Below are 12,192 nucleotides of genomic sequence, written 5' to 3'. Positions count from 1 at the left end.
TTTTTGCACTTTTTTTTGCAACGAATTCTCTGGTCATTTATCGCACGAGTATAAATCAGCAAATTCTGCCATCTAAAACTAATCAAATTAAGAATGTACGTTTCTATCAAGATGGTTTAATAGTTTAGATAGTTTTCGAGTTTAAAATGTGATATCGTTCATCAGACATCTTAATGTTTATGATTTCTTTTAAGATAATTATTGCTAAATTTTATTTATTTTTTATTGAAGCGAACGAATAAAGTAAAGAATTTCAAATCTTTTGCATATAAATGTTAGGTCAGGCTGAGAGTAATTCCTTGTGCACTTGGCTCCAACACTTTTACACTTAGCAAATGCCTTAAAATTTAATTTTTGCAGATTCCCATAAGAAAATTAGCACAGCACGCAAATGAATATTTTCAGGTGAATGAGATATCGAATTCGTACTGTTATATAGTCAAGTACAATAATGAGTGTATAAATTGTCGCATGTAATGAAACTTCAGCAAGTTGTGGAGTGTAGGATAATGAACATTATCATCTTCTGATTGCAGCTTCTCCAATAGAGAAGCTGCAAAATACGCTCCATTTTAAGAGAATTAATGTCTTCATGATCTTGATCTCTATTCCGAAAATGAAGTTTACGGAATGATAGTAGGCGACGTAGCGGTCGGAAATAAGCCGTATAAAGCTCTTCTAGGCCAACTATTTGAAATTTTAAGCTCAGTTCATTGTGTTTTAGACTCGATATTTGGGAAATATGGATGATATGAATGCTTACAAACTTGCCCCAAAACCTTCATTTATATCAACCTGCAGACGAGACTCTTTGCATACTTATAACAAAGCCAAGTTATCATCTGGAAGCAATGTGGAGTTAAATGCAAACAATTATAATCGTGCAGAATATGAACGTGGAGCACGGCCGGACGCTTGCACTTCTTATGCGAAGAAACAGAGCAAATGCGATTCCGCGCTCGTGATGTCTGAAACGGTGAAAACTAGTCTTGTTTACACCGGCCAAACGCTCTCTTTTGCTGATGAGTTAGACGGCAACCCTTCAAGTTTGATGGCCTCGAGAGGGCATGGTAGTGAGGGTATGGAACGCTGCCCGAGGGTCGATATGGGCACTCGGTGTGCCCGCCCCAAACCTGCCCAGCACCACGCCTACAGCCAGGCCTACAGCTATCATTGGGCACCGCTGCTGCTACCGCTCATCTTTATTCTTCTTGGTACAGGTAAGATATTTCTGTCCTACTGCTTACAATGTTTTGCTATACTAATTATTGCGGACGATTCCGTTCTCTTTCTGGAATTTTCAATAGTTTAGACCACAAAGTTTATTTAATGCACAAAGTGCGACTGTAATTGTTTGTTTTTCGTGTTTACCCGAGAAATATGTTTTCTAGAATATAATTTCTTCGAAAACCGAAAGACTTGTTGGAGTAACTGCTACTTGAAAAATGTCGGAAATACATTATTGGTGGAAGTTGGATTGGCGAAGGACATTACTGATTATATGATGTGCAGGCGAGTTTTCACACCATGCATATACAGTTTCCAATTATTAGTCACTTTTAGATAATTGGGTTGATGATCTTTTCATTTTCTCCAACTTTTTGTGACAGTTCGCAATTTTTAAGGGGATAACTGATTTTTACATAATTTCCTGAGAAATGCATCGTAGCTTCTTGCAATTCTTGAGATTAAATCCTATGTTTGTTACATACGTATTGATTGAGTCAAACTTGAAGAGCTTTGATTCGTTATCGATAAATAGCCCATGAATAATCGCCCTCCACGAGTTGAAGTGCCATGTCCAATCACTCCTCGACCAAGTTTCCTGAGCCTGATTGTACCACTATGCGTTAGATTCTTGTCGCACATAATACGGCTGCATTATTGGCAACGATTCATCATCGAAAGTTGGCATTTCGAGCCTTGCCTGCTCGCCTGTGAGCGATCGCTGCCACAACTTTACTTAAGTTTCTGACATTTCAGCTGTCGATTTGACCGCAACTCCTGGCCGTGTGGCAGACTGTCTGTGTCCTAGGAATGTATTACGGTGCGAATTTCTATACTCGTACTGTGATCAAAATTTTGGGAAATTTTTTGGATTTTGTGATTTTTTGGATTTTGGGGAATCAACTTCGCTGCTGCTCCAAAATTTCTAATTGAAGCCTATTGATTGTCTGCCTAACTGCAATCATGATTGTTGCTCGCGCAACTACAGAACGGTAACATGTGAATCACACTAATCCATCCTCAAACGTGTTTGTTGCAAATTAACAGTTCATTCCAACAGTTAATTTGGCTGTGGCTCATTGATTTTTAGCTTTTCGATTCACATTTCGTCAGCTGAAACTAACACCGTAAAAGGTGCATGGCTGTTGTAACTTGTAAGATTATAATCTTTACATTACTGCAGCTGAATTTTTAGAATTTTTCCTGATTTTATTACGTAACGACATTTTTCACCTGTAAAATCCACTCGTGCGTCGGACTGTATGAACCCGTATATCAGAAAAACGATGATTTCATACAGTCGGCTGATTTTTAAGCGCAATGAGCTCTTGCAATAGCTGATGAATCGGTCTTATATCACTAGGTGAGGTTGTTGCTGCTGCCGAGCACCGTAAGTTTGTGTCCCGAACTCCTGCAAGAGTCTGACCCACAGCTTTCATAGTTCACGTCGTGCTCTTCTTGGTGGAGTGCGGGACACAGAATGAGACCTCTTATTTGTGTGTGCCGTCTGTCTCTTATGTGCAAATTAGAGCACTTTAAGCAATCACAGCGTACGATGTTTTTATTTTATGTTCTTTAAATTTGTTCGTGATGTTGGCAAGTGGTTTATTGTTTTATCTAAGGTAAAGTTACAATGAAGAATATTGAATGCAAAATATTCAGTCCATCACTATATAGTTGTATTCTTGATAGCTATCATGCAGAGAATGAATAAAACGTTTGGTAATTTTGCAAATTTAATTTACGTTGATCACCGGCGCAGCAGCTGCCTCTTGTCATCAGCTTCATTTGACGTTGCCGTGAAGTCCATCAAAGAAGTTTTCTTCATTTCATGCTCTATAATAACACCATTAATTTGTTTGTGCTGTCGTTCACGCGCGTACTCAACGCATTAGCCGCTGTTTGGTTGCGTGTTAAGTTTAAATGATTCGACTCATCTTTAGTGTCAAGGCTAATTAATCTACACGCCTGTAATTGAAGTCTTCGATTCAAGCAAGCTTTTAGTCTTCGATCGTTGTGGTCGTTAAGAAAAAAGGTTAAACTCCGTTAAAGGGAATATGTCGCTATTAAATAAATTACATCCCACGTAAATTCTTCATAATTAGCATCTGTTTGCTTATGAGAGGCGTAGAGAACTTAATTTTCTTATTTAAATGGCTCTCCTAAATTAGAATTTACTCTGACGATTGATTGCCGCATGAATGAAGAATTATTCAGGAATATTTCTACATTTTATTAAACTTTGCGAGACTAAAGCAGGCAAATAAATTTGGTTATCCTTTATGCGATTTTTATCATATTAATGTATTCAAAACTTATTGCACTGCTTGTTATGGAATTATACAGCAGCTCTCGAGCAGTGAGCGATAACTCATTTCCACTTAATTAGTTCTTCCTTTTTAAATTTCAAGGTATTATTTTAGAGACAAGGATTTTTTTATTCTGTTTTAAAATGCCGAATCATTTTTTTCTCCACGAGCTACAAAAATCCTTCATTTTGATAACAAAATATCACGTTGGTTTTGCCATAGCTCTTCGTTACATTGAAGTGCTAACTAACGCTTATTGTTATCATGCCCGTAATCAGGCAGTCTAAACACCGCCATTATGAAACAGCAGGTATTGTCTCTGAATTAAAACTGAGCCGGAGTGTGTTTTGGTTTCATCAACGGAAGTTCTTTCAGTGCCTGCGTAGGCCGTATCGTCGAGTCGGTATTTTTTAGCGTTGTCTTTCCCAATGGAACAAACATAAACATAAATACTATGCATATATCATGTGCTATAAAATTTCACATCATTCTGAAAAATAAAAGAGCACACTTTAAATTGATGTACGCTTTTCATTGTATAAATGTTACTACTTTTGTTGTTCAAAAGATTCATTTGACTTTTAGACAAGTTGTTATTTTCACAGTTATACGCACACACGTGATATTTGTTCCTCGCTTCACACTGAGACCAATTTCGGCTCATTGTCGTGGTAAGAGGATAAGCTCGCCCCACAGACACTCATGTCTCAGACACCAACTTCAAGCATTTGTTTTGATATAATTTATCGCTTGTGACGATCCCTAGCAAGTGCGCTCCGTGGTGCCACAAAAATTCTGTAGCGCTGCCGCTCATATCAGAAGAGCCCGAGTAAACACCGCGCATAGAAGCCTCAAAGGCTCCAATTGTCATTATTGTGGGTTTGACTCCCGTAATTAATTCAGTCATTCTCATTAGCTTAAATAATTGAATACATTTTTCTTAACATGTACAATTCATGTACAAGCACAATTAAAGTTTGGAATTTTTGTTCTGCTTTAGTCGAGATATATTTTTAAAGTTTGATAATACAATGGCTTAGTTTCCTTTTAAGGACCCCATTTCCGTCACGTATCAATTTTCTGTACGTTACATATTCACTATCCGATGTCACTAAACACCAACGGAAATTTTAAATTGCCAGCGATAATTAATACTACTACTTGACGTGCATGTTGAGTGCAATTTTTTAGATTCGCAGAATGAATTCATTCACCATATCGCTCATAGAACCATGACTTATAAAACGTGTTCCTTTCACTTGGTATAAAAACCTATTAAAATGCGTCATGAATGACGTGCAAGCATGAGTAGGTTCATTTCTCTATAATAGAGAGAGGACTTAATTATTTTCTCATTACGGGGAAACTGTCGCTGAAGAAGAATAAGAGTAATAATTATCTGTGTGTTTTTGAGGTCATTATAGCGCCGGCTTTTGCACTGAAGTGTGCTGCAAAACAAAAGGAATCGCAACATTGTCATGCTAATTGCCGGTCTTGACGGGCTTCTGGGCGTACGCTTGGCTGATGAGAGATCTGTGCCAGGCTCAGTTCTTTACTTCAACTTTTTCTGTTAACTGTTTGTATTGTTGCTGTTTTTGTGCAGGTTTGTAATTTTGTTTATTTTCTATTTTACAAGTTATTAAGTTTTTATTAATTTAAACACTTAATGATTTTGGTTTATTAATCTCTCTCAAAATCTTTCTTCGGTTACTGAAGTTTTGCAGCATTTCCTTCAGTTATTTTCTTATAATTTCTAAGTAGAAATTCAGAATTTTACATTTTTCCTCAAGGCGTCTCAAGCGTTTTTTTACTAATGCGAATTTGTTTAACTTGGTGGTCAAAGATTTATTCTCGTTAGTCAAGTTGATCCTTATCGTTATTTTGAATTTATTTTTCATATCAACTAAACTGAGATATTTACATTTTAATTTACACGCTGCAATATTTTTCCATTGAAACGTCTCTCAATTGACAAATTTTATTCGTGAAAGATGATACGATATTCTGAAATATATTCCTGCAGTCGACGCGGTGATAATTTTTTTACTCCCTTCTAGATTTGCAAGAACATACTCAAAAAATGAAGGCCATTTTGCCAAAATAGCGATTCAGTTTTTGCTCCTCTGTGGGTCAGCCTGACCCAGTCTGGCCCGGCATATGGGTGTATCAGTTTTACATGCAGAAAGTGCGTCACTACTTGTAAAATATTACCCATATTTTTCCTAAGTGTTGATCTTAATGAACATCAGCACCCCGGCGCCTCGTGTCGCCACCGTCCCCTCTTTGTTGACATTCTCGGTCTCCGAACACGCTCGTTGCCTGAGAATTTCGGGCAATTGAGTTACATAGTAAGCAGTCAAGTGTGCGGTAAACGAACTCTTGGTTTGTACTTAAAATTTGAATCAAAAGTACCCCTACTATGTATAAAGTGAAGTGAAAGTTAAGTAAACTGTTGGATTCTTCTAAAAATTTGTTTCAGAGCGCGTTTATTGATGATCTTAACACGCTAGGTAGCCTTTAATATAAAGAATAAATTTTATACATAAATATGGTAGGTATGTTTTTTCGGAGAATCCTACATCTGATCAACTGGCTAAAAATGCCACAAACGTATACCCGATGTGCGGACTTGGTGTGGTTCGGAACACGTTTATTTAGTAGCTAAATTTACTAACATTTTGTGCGTATGTGAACAGATTTGTGGCACCGAACATACCGAGCTGTGTTGGGTCTGCGTATTCAGGCTAGAGCAAACTCCTCATTACGGTGCTTAGAAGTCGCGTCAGTTTTCATAGCAAGGCATTAGGCTTGAAGCACAAGTGTCTCTTTCTCACGCCCAGCCCAAATATCAGCGGTGGAACTCCTAGTTTTGGCTCTAACTGTCCACTCCGTGAAGGGCCTTCGACGTTGATCTGCGAAACAGATCTCACTGTGGCTAAGCTGCTTGCTATTTCACTTGGATTATGCGGGAGGTTTCAAATAGGATTATTCCAGTCCAATCGAAGTAACTTCTGTTTATCTTGTGTTTTGAGTCATAAGTAACAGTTTAATAATGTTAAAATGAGCGTCAGTTGATACATCTTATCAATATTTTAATTCCACTGCTTTGGTTAGAATTTCCTAACTGTAATCTAATAATGCTGTCTGAGTTGCTAAATCCACCTGCAGTTCGTTTTCCATGCTTGCTATTTCAGTTATTGTAGCGTTGCCGTGCAGCTGCCTCGCTCTACTCAGCAGTATCGCCAAGCTATCAATGTTGTCTGCTGAGGCCGCCTGCTAACGACTCACCAGCTCTTTGATGCTCACTCCAGACGCTCGCCCGAGGCAAAGTAGCTTTGGATTATAGAAATAAATATATTTGAAAACTTGCCTTGTGCACCGTTCACTTGAAGGCTCACAAGTGGGTTTCCGGTGGCCGACCATCGAACATTTGAAGGCAACTGTTGAGTCGGACAATATTTTCTTGTAATGAGGGTTTTCCCAATGAAATTGTTTATATTTTATATCAATAGAATATATATTTTTATTTTACACATCTTTGCGTCCGTAGTCAGGAAATGTAAGAATGGTATCGAATTAGTGTCCAGTTTTTTGTGTCTGGGCTTGCGAATGACGTACTTTTACGATTAAGGGTTAATATATCGTTGCACAGTCTTGAGTTTCCGTTTTGTTTTGCGCATTTATTTAATTGCTAGTCAACTATTTTTTGCATTTTAGAGTTTAAAAACCTAATTTAGGTAAAATTTAGATTGGAACCTCAACGGAAAGTTATTAGTAACGCTTGTTGGACTCCTTTCGCTTTCGAAGTGATGAAAAAATCACTCAATCCCTTTCTATGAGTATCGCGTGCATAATTCGGTTACATTCTTTCACATGATTTTGCTTGAATGGACCAATGTTTCACCCATTTTCTAAATTTTCTAATTTGCCTAGCATTGCCTTGTATATGGACTTACCCTATACCAAACCGCCCCCAAATTGTCTTGCTACGGGCTCCAAAAAACCCTCGAGTTGAACAAGTCCTAAAAGCTACAGTCTTATCTCCTTGCAGTTTCACTGGCGGCTGCTCAAGCATGGATCGTCCTGCAGAAAACTTTTCCGACTGCTGCTTTCCGTGGGCCGTTTCCTCTGCTGCTTCTTCCAAACTTAATGCTTTACCCAACTTTGTATTGTGTTGTATTTTGGTTAAACTTTGTGATGTGAGGTATTGTGTTCCAGCTTTGTGATGTGTGGTTTTGTGTTCCAGCTTTGCGATGTGTGGTTTTGTGTTCCAGCTTTGTGATGTGAGGTGTTGTGTTCCAGCTTTGTGATGTGAGGTATTGTGTTCCAGCTTTGTGATGTGTGGTTTTGTGTTCCAGCTTTGTGATGTGAGGTGTTGTGTTCCAGCTTTGTGATGTGTGGTGTTGTGTTCCAGCTTTGTGATGTGTGGTGTTGTGTTCCAGCTTTGTGATGAGAGATATATTCGTAAAACTGTGCTATGATATTGTGGTGACGGGTTTCCAGTTACAAATTCATTATTTGCTGTATTATTGTCTCAATTTTTGATGCATTATTTTTTCCTGTTGGTTATATGTGTACTTTTGCGCTTCGTCGCGCTACAAAATCCATCCTTGCAGAAGCACCATGTGTACGGTGAAAATCACGGCCGTAACTCGTGTGATGCTTGAATGTTTATGATTAATTTCAAGCTAAAATGAATAAGTGTCATGTGCTGAATCAAGGTAGCGGCACATTCATATGAGTTTTTGACGCGTAATAGTTGCAATTTTGACAGTGACATACGATGACCGGTAGGGTATTTCGATAATGCCAATTGTCTTGACAAATATATGAACGAGATTACCGAAAATGTCGCAGTATTGCTACGATGACACCGACTTATGCTACCGACTAGTCGGCGAGCAGATTATTCCGCCTGCGCCGAAGATATCAATGATTTCTCTCCCTCCCAGATCGGGGGAACTGCGGCCGTCGGTCTAATTAAGTGGCTTGAGAGGAGTTTTACTTGCACTCGGCACGACTGAGCTCGAGTGTGGCAGATTTAATTACAATTGAAACCTTTGATCCCGTGCCCTCACCCTCTCACAAAACTCTTAATATCGTAGCGCGATTTGTTGCGTGCGGTCGACCGTAAAGAAGCAGTTTTGATTCTGAGATACGAGAGTTAAATATGACAGTTAAATCTGATAAGTCCTCGACCTTAGATAGATTGTTGGTTCTGAAGTAGGTTCAGGACGCTCCATAAACCGCTTACGGCCTGCAGCTGCATCATATGTAGCTCGTTAATTCGTGAAAAACTTGATAATTATTCTTTAAATATTCGTATAAATGTCGAAGGAATAATTATTAATATTATTGATGATTGATAAATTTGTAATATGTGTTGCATGCTGGCCTCTCAGACTAACAAATTCGTTACAAGTTACCAGCGAATGACCACTAATCGGCATTTCCTCTGCTGTTCAGTTCGCGTTCGAAATGTCTTGGATGTCTTGCCGAGTTTTCAGAGCACGCACTCCATGGTACACGAGCGAGGCTCTGGCTGGCGTGACTCTAGAAAGAGACACCACATGCGAATTCCTAGGAAATCGAAATAATTTGGTTTTCACATTCGATATCGTTTGACAGCTTTCACTTCGTTGTCACTTGAATTGAAGCTGTAAGACACTACGACGATGGTAGAGAAAGTGGTTAACGTAATTATAGATTGTTAGCGATTTCTTAATGATATCCGGAGAATTGATATCGGATTTACCCCATAATTAAACTGATTCAGTTTTGGTGATATAATTGTTTAATTTCCTATTTTTGCAATGAATTAAACTTTAATAGATTCTATCATTGCCACACGTCACTCATTGCTCCACGCGTCAGTCACTGCGCCACACCTCACTCATCGCTCCGCTCGTCACATCTGCGCCACACTCAGCGCCACGCGTCATTTTCAGCACACGCGTCACTTTCTGCGCCTGATGTACCGATCTCCGCCACGCGTCTCTTTCTGCTCCACGCGTCATGTCAAGCGTCACGCGCCTAAGCTCGCATTATAACGCACGAGAGCTTCTCCCATCTACAATGACGATTACCGACGACGATGCGGCGTCTTTTGTTTATCTGCGAAGTACGTTTATAAATTTCGGCTTTGGTTCGCTCATAACTTTTAAACTTTGAACCTATAGGATGCAATTCATTAACTTTCACGCATTTTATTACATTACACCATTTACGTCGTTTGATGAATTCGTATAGAATCGTAAATTACGATAGAATAACAATGTTTGTAAACTTAGCGATAGACAGTATCCGTAAATTTAGTGAGGGAGAATATCAGTAAATTTTTAACGCGTTAGCTAGAGTGGAAACTGTCTAGCCCCATTACGTTCCCGTCGTGTGATCTCTCAAACACTGATGACACGCACTTCTCGTTTGCAAAAGCAAGTCTACATTACAAATATAACTGGTTCATTATATTAGATTGTGCGTATATTATGAAGGAAATGAAAAAAAGTAGTATCAAGGAGTTGGATTTTTTCTTTTTATTGTGTTGCTCGAATGAGTGATTGTGTTGCTCGAATGAATTATTGTGTTTCTCGAATGAGTGATTGTGTTGCTCGAATGAGTGATTGTGTTGCTCGAATGAATTATTGTGTTACTCGAATGAGTGATTGTGTTGCTCGAATGAATTATTGTCTTGTTGGAACAAATGAATCTGTTGTTCTGATCAACTGTTGCGGCGGTGATGCAGCGCTAACACTGATCCAGCATGCACTGCAAGGCCGTGTAGGTGGAGTCGCCGGAAAGGAAGGATCTTCTTCCAAGGCGCAACTTCCACGCGCGGCTAGCGTGTGAGGGTGTAGCTTGTCTCTACGCATTCAACCCGTCATTGATATTCAACCCGTCATTGATATTCAACCCATCATTGATATTCAACCCATCATTAATTGATATTCAACCCATCATTGATATTCAACCCGTCATTGATATTCAACCTTTCATTGCACTTGAAAAAATCCAGCCCTCTATCTTAAGTAGACTTCTGCTATTTAGATTCTCGAGTATAAAGAGGTGGAGTCGGTTTGTGTCAGACGAAGCACAGTTTATTTTGTTTACTTACCATACAGTAAAAATATGTCTTCTCAATGAATACCTTTACTTAATTGGGTGATTATTTTCGTATGCCTTACTACTTACTTGAACAATTAAAAGTACAAAGCATAAAAGGGTAATGTTTGCTTAGATAGAAAAGTGTCATAGTTGGCGGAATTGTCATGGTTCTTGGCAAGTCCTGGTAATTTGTAGACAATTTAATATATTTACTTGGTGATTATTTTCGTATGCCTTACTAGTTACTACTTACTTGAACAGTTATAAAGTACTAAGCATAAAAGAGTAATTTTTGATTAGATGGAAAAGTGACATGGTTGGCGGAATCGTCATAATTCTCGGCAAGTCCTGGTGATTTGTTGACAATTTAATTTGACTTGTTGCGGTGCGCGTGTTGTGTTAAGTTCTGTCATCTACGCGTCACGTAATTTAGTGGCACATCACGCAGCTCCCACACCTACGCAGATCCTAAGTGAGTGCTTGCCTTTCATATGTACTACCCATTTATTCTTTGAAACTCCCCAGTATGCATTGTCTGATGGTCCTTCATGTTAATTTATTATTTTTTCGATTGATTTTCTTCTACATTGTTATATTTTATTCGATAAAACTGAAGCAAAAAATATACTGACTTGTCTCTGCGGCTATGTATATTAACGGCAGTACAACCAATTGATTACAGTTCAAAAATCACGGAAATCGGCGTGCGATTGTAACGGCGAACAGTCGGCAAGGAACTGAAACAGCGTACAGTCGGCATGTACCTGTAGCAGTCCACATGCACCTGTAACAGCGCATAGACAGCCAGCACCTGTAACAGTCGGCATGCAGCTGTGGCAGGTGCAAGGCGCCGGATGCGCAGGGCGGGTCTGCCTCGTTTCGCTCTGGCGACCACGCGCTTTGTAAAGGACCAGTTGCCGCGACGTTATTACTTCCATCTCATGTCTTCGACTGTATCAATGATGTCTACACCTGCATCAATGATGTCTTCACCTGCATCAATGATGTCTTCACCTGCATCAATGATGTCTTCACCTGCATCAATGATGTCTTCACCTGCATCAATGATGTCTTCACCCTGTCTCTTATACACATCTAGATGTGTATAAGAGACAGGTGTACACTTGCATCAATGATGTCTCTACCTGCATTAATGATGTGTACACCTGCATCAATGATGTCTAACTTGCATCAATGATGCATCAATAATGTCCTTACTTGCTCAAACGACTTATGGACTTGCTAGATGAACAACTCGCAACTTTTTATCAAAACTCGCTAAAGTATACGTAGCGCCTTAAGTACACTTGGCGTCCGATTTATAGTCTATGACTGGTGGATTCATCATGAAAAGCCGTCAGTAATTGGCTGATGGATTTAAGAGCTCTTAAGTAATTTTTTCTTAGTATGGTCCCAGTTAATGTGTCAGAGAACCTTTCGACCTGCCAATTCAGAACATATCATGTGCAAAATGATCTACTGTTGAAGTGTCCTAACAAATAAATTACTTCAGTGTGTCGTGAAGATACGTGCAAATCTTTACTAAAAGATT

This window comes from Hyalella azteca, unplaced genomic scaffold, assembly GCF_000764305.2.
Source record: "Hyalella azteca isolate HAZT.00-mixed unplaced genomic scaffold, Hazt_2.0.2 contig2483, whole genome shotgun sequence".
Classification (NCBI taxonomy): domain Eukaryota; kingdom Metazoa; phylum Arthropoda; class Malacostraca; order Amphipoda; family Hyalellidae; genus Hyalella; species Hyalella azteca.
The sequence above is the reverse complement of the archived record's forward strand: the minus strand, read 5'-3'. Positions refer to the sequence as shown.